The 6,987-nt window shown below is 42.0% G+C and overlaps 1 pseudogene across 1 annotated transcript; it reads left to right on the forward strand.

The window, feature by feature from the left end:
• Positions 1-1,127: 1,127 nt before the first annotated feature.
• On the forward strand, positions 1,128-2,516 carry LOC307181905 (fascin-like; annotated as a pseudogene). The gene has a single exon. The product of its transcript is annotated as a fascin-like (transcript).
• The last annotated feature ends 4,471 nt before the right edge of the window (positions 2,517-6,987 follow it).

Below are 6,987 nucleotides of genomic sequence, written 5' to 3' on the forward strand. Positions count from 1 at the left end.
TTAACTTACCTCTGTTGATTTAATAGGTGTGTTTCAGCATCATAGAGTTTGCTTATATTCACATGTTAATTTATTATTTTATCATCATATACTATCCACCAAGTACTACATTAATGTTATAGGTTTATGCTGCACACAGTCTGGTTCTTAACCAGTAGACATACTACCTATTCTTCCCAGCTAAAGCATGCCAGTCTGTTATTTGCACAACTCCAGGGATTGGTAATGACTATCTAAGCCTACTTTCTTCTTTGCCAGATATCCGCTTTTTCATCCAGCAGTGGCCATATCACCCATTTCTTACTATTGAGACTAAGATAAAGTTTTCTGAAAAAAGCTTCTTGGAATTATTTTTCTTCTTTTGTTGGAAAAAAAAAGAAAGAAAACCACCTGAGGAAAAACCCATTTTTATCAGCATCTCCCATGATGATTTACTTTGAATACAGCCATGATGTCTGGAGGTGTTGCAGCCATCTGGAAACCACATTTCAATATGCCTACAGTCAAAAAAAGTAACCAGCTTCAGACAACAGAGTAGAAGAATGTCCTTGGTAAAATTATTGAGTTGTATCAACTCTAGATTGCCCATCTCCGGACTTCCTTTTATTTAAGATAATTAAACACCGCTATTGCTTAAGTCACTCTGGGTGGGGTTTTCTATTATTTGTATCTGAAAATATTCCTGGCACAATTTTACTATGGAACTTTATGAAGGATATATTTAATAACGTTCTCATTTTTCTCATCACTGATCAAACTTCTTTTGATTTGGAATAAATATTACATTGTGTTTTTCTTTAATTTGACAAGTTGATTCTAGGTATATCCCTTGCAGTTTATTTCAGCTTGTGGAATGAAGGAAGAGATTAATTAATTAATATTTAAACTCAGATTTAAAGCCCATGAAAACATACTGACTTATATTTCTGTACTCCTTTTTGATCATTGTTGGAATTTATGTAGTCAATTTTTAGCTTTCTTTCCGCTGGACATTTTTATTCTTTTTAATATTATGTCAAAAAATTGTGGTGATTGTAGAGCGCTGCTGAGGGTGTGCGCACGGCCGAGGTAGCTGACGAAGGAGCAGGGGGCCGCCGCAGGAACCTGCCACCGACCTCCCTGGCTTCATGGGCCTTGGGTTCACGGCCACTTTGACTGCCAACTGCACGGCCGAGGCCCCGCAGATTGAGTTCGGTCTCATTAACTGCAGCAACAAGCACCTGACGGCCGAGACGTTCGGGTCCAAGGTGAACCAGTGGGCCAGCAGCCTGAAGAAGATGCAGATGCAGATGCTGGTGCAGCCGCCCGATGAGTTGGGCAGCGGGCAGCTACCTGGCGGCCTAGAAGGATGGCAATGTAACCTGCGAACACGAGGTGCCCAGCACTTTTCCATCGTGGCGCATGACGATGACAGCTGCAGGTCTCTTTTGTCCGAAGGACACCGGCTCTACTTTGGCGGCACTGAGGACCACCTGTCGCGCTTCGCTCGGACCGCTTCGCCGGCTGAGAAGTGGAGCGTGCACATCGCCACGTACCCACAGGTCAACATCTGCAGTGTGGCCCGCAAGAGCTACGCGCACCTGAGCGCGGCCGGCGGACAAGATCGCAGTGGACCACGACGTGCCCTGGGGCGTCAACTAGCTCATCACGCTGGTCTTCCGGGACCAGCGCTACAACTGGGACCCCGAGCCCGCCACCAGCTACACGCTCGAGTTCTGCTCTGGCAAGGTGGCTTTCCGCCACTGCGAGGCACCATCGGGGCAAGGGCACCAAAGTGGGGAAGGACGAGCTCTTCACCCTGGAGCAGAGCTGCGCCCAGGTCATGCTACAGGGGGCCGACTAGAGGAACATGTCCACGAGCCAGGCTATGGACCTGCCGGCCAATCAGGGCAAAGAGACCAACCAACAGATTTTCCAGCTGGAGATCGACCGCTATACCAAAAAGCGCGCCATCCGCACCCACTCGGGCAAGTACTGGTTGCTGACAGCCACCGGGGGTGTGCAGTCCACCTCCTCCACCAAGGACACCGGCTGCTACTTTGACATCGAGTGGCATGATCAGAGGATTATACTGCGTGCCTCCAATGGCAAGTTTGTGACAGCCAAGAAGAATGGCCACCTGGCTTCCTTGGTGGAGACAGCAGGGGACTCGGAGCTCTTCTTCATGAAACTGATCAACAGCCTCATGATCGTGTTCCGCGGGGACCACGGCTTCATTGGCTGCCGCAAGGTCACGGGTATCCTGGATGCCAACTGCTCCAGCTAAGACGTCTTCCCGCTGGAGTTTGGAGACGGCGCCTACAACATCAAAGACTCCACGGGCAAGTACTTGATGGTGGGCAACGCCTCCTGGGTCACCAGGAGCAGCAACACCCCTGTGGACTTCCTCTTCGAGTTCTGCGACAACAAGTTGGTCATCAAGGTGGGCAGGCACTACCTGAAGGAGAGCCACGCGGGGGCCCTGAGGGCCTGCGCTGACACCTTCGACCACATCACACACACTGTGGGAGTACTAGGCCCCGCCTCCTGCCTCCCCTTCTCCTCCCTGCCCAGACCCCTCCTGTTCACTGTTCTCCAGGTGGGCTCCACTGCGGCCAGAGCCCCTTACCTTTCAAACTGGAAACCCAGAGAAAACAGTGCCCTCACCTGTTGTCCCATGTGGCCTCCCCCCGGGCTGGTCAGTGGCTCTGACCTGGTCCTTGGAGGGATTTCAGTTCCCTCTGCCCTCTCTTCTCTGCCCTGAGAGAGGCTAGAACTTCTTTCTTCTGACCTCAGACGACTCTGAGACTTATTTCCCCGAAAAGGCCAAGGAGAAGTGGAGGGCTGGGCGGCCTTCCCGAGCCCCTGGGAGTGGCAGGTGTGTAACTGGAATCCCCTGTCCCCTCCTGAGCCCCCCCTTCCCCCAATTCCCAAGAGCCAAGCTCTTGCCCCAAGCCTGTGGGAGGCCTCCCTGGTGCACCATCCCTGCGGATGGACAGGAGGGGGCTGGCTCCTGCTTCTTGTGCATGGAGCAGGCCTGGTTTGGTGGCCGCTGGGGCCTGGCCGCTGCCCATCCTGCTGTGGTGCGGGGGCCACAGTCTCGTTTCTTTCACTCTGACCTCACTGGAAGCAGAAAAATGACCAAATCAGTGTTTTTTGGTTTTTGGGTTTTTTTAATGAAATGTTATTGCTGCAGCAGCCCCAGGCAAGCCTGGTTGTAGCCATGAGTGGTCTTCAAGTGGTCCTGTGGGGAGCTCTTGAGACGGCATCTCCAGGCCTCAGTGCCCTGCCTGCCCACTAGTGGTAGGGCAGGTGGTGCACCTCCCCAAATTCAAAGCCTGTCCCCACCTTACCAGGGGGCTCTCATTGGCCCCCTCTCTCCAGTGTGCCCTAGCCCCAGTCCCGTGGCCTCACCTGGTGGTGCTGGGCCCCTCACGGCCTCAGCCAGAGCCCCTGGTGTGATCAGTTCTCCCCTCCTGACTGGACTCCTGGGTGTCAGGAGGATGAAGCTGGGCGTTGTGCTCAGCCAGGAGCCCTGTGGAAGCCACCTGGCCCCTGACTTGAGGCCCGCCCCTGCCAGCTCCCCTCACCTCTGGTTAGTGTCTACCATACATCTCACTCTGGGTGTCTTTGTCTTTTATTTTTTGAAAGTGTCATTTGTAGAACTCTAAATGCCCATGATACATAGTAGCTTCAGACTGGAAAGAGTAAAATAAAATACCACAAGTCTGCAAAAAAAGAAAAAAAAAGAAGCAGTAATTAAAATTTTTCATGTATTTTAAAAGCTGGCATGGTAAATTTTTAATTTTTAAAAATTCATTTCATTAATTTTAAAAATGATGTGTTAATTATTGACTAAATTAATATACTTTTCTAATGTTACTAACAATTTGTCAATTTCTATGAAATATTCCACGAGGACTTAAATTATCAGGAGATTTTACTACATAGACAGAAGAGGAGCAAGTAATGTGACCACAGAGGAACTTGGAGTGATTTGGCTACAAGCAAAGGAATGCCAGCAGCCATCAGAAACTGCAAGAGGTAAGGAACAGATTCTCCCCAGAGCCTTTGGAGGGAATATGGCCCTGCTGACACCTTGATTTAGGATCAGTGATACTGATTTCCTATATCTGGCTTCCAGAAATATAAAGGAAAAAAAATTCTGTTGCTTTAAGTCATCAAGTTTGTTATAATTTGTTATAGGAGCCACAGGAAATGAATACAAATTTCTTTGATATCATTGTCATTCTTCTTCTACATAGACATTATTTGTACACTGCAGTTTAATTAAAAGTTTTTCCTCTAGTAATTTTTGTTGATTTTCTTGGATATTCTCATATACAGTGATCATCTGCAAAAAAGTTTTTTTTTAATTCTTTGTTTCTTATTACTGTATTTTTGTACTTTATTATTATTATTTTTTTTGCTCTTATAGGTTTTGCATGAATTCCCAATACAATACCAAAAGAATGACAGGGTTGTGTTCTCAATTACCTACATCTTGTTTTTAAGAAGAATTACTGGCACTTACTCACTGAATAGAATGATTTCTTATTCTCTTAATGTATATTTTTGTTTTATACATCTTTAGAAATATCAGGGGCTTTTACAGTATTTTACCGTATAACAGATGTAGAATGATATCAAATGACAAATTATAGTGTAATACCTGTGAAATACATACATCTTATGTGACATATTAAGTTAATCATTTCTTGATGGTTATCATCATGTGGTTGAATTTGTATATTTATACATATACATATATTTAAAGATCACTTTGCTAATAGATAGTTTACCTACTACTCACCTAAGAAGTTTGCCAAATCAAGTCTTTGGGGTTTTTCTCTAAGATCTTGGAAGCAGAGTTACCTGTTGATAAAAACTATAGAGTTGCAGATTCTGAAGGAAAAATTTCCAAGTACTGAGAAAGCAAATGTCACAAAGTATTTTTCTTTATTTGAAAAATAGGGTCATAGAATGATGATGCCAAATTGCCAAGAATAGAGGATTTTAAGCTAGAAAGTGGCATATTTAGGCCAATATTGGAAGGACTGAAGGAATGTCTCAGTTTTTCCTAAGAGGAAAATAACTGGATTTAGAGGAATGTAATTAAATGGGACAGATCCATTGTCTGCTTCAACACGTGGTATCTAAGAGCAATGGCAATTTGATAGGGAAGAACATACAGTTCAGATAATTAAAACTGAGTTCTTGGGAACCATTGAAAAATCCTTGCAAAAGCCTCACAAGGAAGTGGTGAAACAATGGAACTTAAAGGAAATGTGGATGTTTGGTCAATGAGCCCATGAGCCACAATCAGGAGAAACTAAAACCCAGAAGACACTTCTCGAAGTGTTCTTCACAACTTATGTCTCTGTTCCTCCACCAACTCTATAAGGAGAGAAACCCCCAAAATATTCCTGAGATGAATTTCTTCCAGCCAGATCAATGGAGATCAGAGCATAATTATATAAATATATATATGTATATATAAAAAACATTTATTTTACTTGATTGTGGTGCAGAAAATTTATACATACTAAACATGTCTTTCTTCACTAAAAGTACTTAACCACTGAGTTATACTTTAATGTAATGTATAAATTATGTTTAGTCTGTATCTAAATTCATGAATGGTGTGCCACTCATTTTTCTGAGTTATTTTGGCTATTTTTTTACTAATTTATATACACACATATGTTTGGAACAGCTATGGAATACAGAGATTATTCTTTTAATAGTTGTAAGCATTCTTCAGGGAATCCATTGGCCTTTGTCTTTTAAAATTTATTTTAGTAACTTTTACAGTATTTTATTATGTTTCTTGATTATTCTTGGACTTTATTTATTTATAAGCCCATAAAATTGATGTCTTTGTCACTTCAATCTACTCTGGATCTTAAGTGCAGCCTATGTTTACATTAGGTTTCCAGGTTCCTGTAGACACTGTTGGCTGATACTGAGTTTATTGTCAACCACAATGCTTAACATTTCTTTCAGATAAGCTTTTAAGTCATTTTTACAAGCCTCATAGTTATACATTTGACCTTTTCATCCCAAGTGTAATAACATATTAGGAATTTTATTAAAATCCATCTTGCATGAGTGATTCTATCAAATATAGTTTTTAAATAATATTGAGTAAACGAATGGTTTTTGGAGTCTGATTCTGTCATACAACTGCTACTGCTCTTCAAATTTGATAAGCATGACCTTTTTAAACTTATTTGAACTGTTGCATCAAACAGGGAAGAGAAAAGTGTTCTGGGGATGTCCCTTAAAAATTCCCTTAATTTTGATTTCAATCCATTAATTAAAGCCTTTTGGGTTCAGTTGTTCAACCATTTATGAACTCAACCTATTTTATTACATCTAGCATGTTTCTCCCAATATAATGTTATTATGAGTTAGCAGGTCAATACACTGTTATAGTCCAGACTCACCCTCTCTACTGCATTTCCTTAATATATTGATCTAATAATACAGGTAAATAAGTTAATTTGAAATTGCAATTTGAAATTGCAATTTCAGATGGCTTTTCTTACCATTTTCCTTAAGGTTTTTCAATGCTATATTGTTTGAGATAGATACATTAACTATTGTTAATTCTGTTATCCACACAAGCCTGGTAAAGTCTAGATTATCCTTTTGCTTCTAGTCTATTGATGTATTCTACTTGTAGACAGAGTACTTTTGAATTTTTAAAAATCTAGTCAATGATTCATATATTTCTATAGGGAGGTTAAGGTCATTTACATGTTACCTTATATATGCATACATGTTATATGTGTGTGTGTAATTTGCATGTATGCATATATATGTGTGTATACATATATATATACATACACATGCATATGTGTGTGCTTATGTGTGTTGTGTACATATATATAAAATCCTAAGCAATGCTAGAAATTTACCTTTAGTCGTTCTTATTTCTTTTTATAAATTTATTTGGCATTTAATGACATTAAACATTTATTTCCTTGAACTAGAATAATTACA

Source organism: Stenella coeruleoalba (genome assembly GCF_951394435.1).
Source record: "Stenella coeruleoalba genome assembly, chromosome: 2".
NCBI classification, from domain to species: domain Eukaryota; kingdom Metazoa; phylum Chordata; class Mammalia; order Artiodactyla; family Delphinidae; genus Stenella; species Stenella coeruleoalba.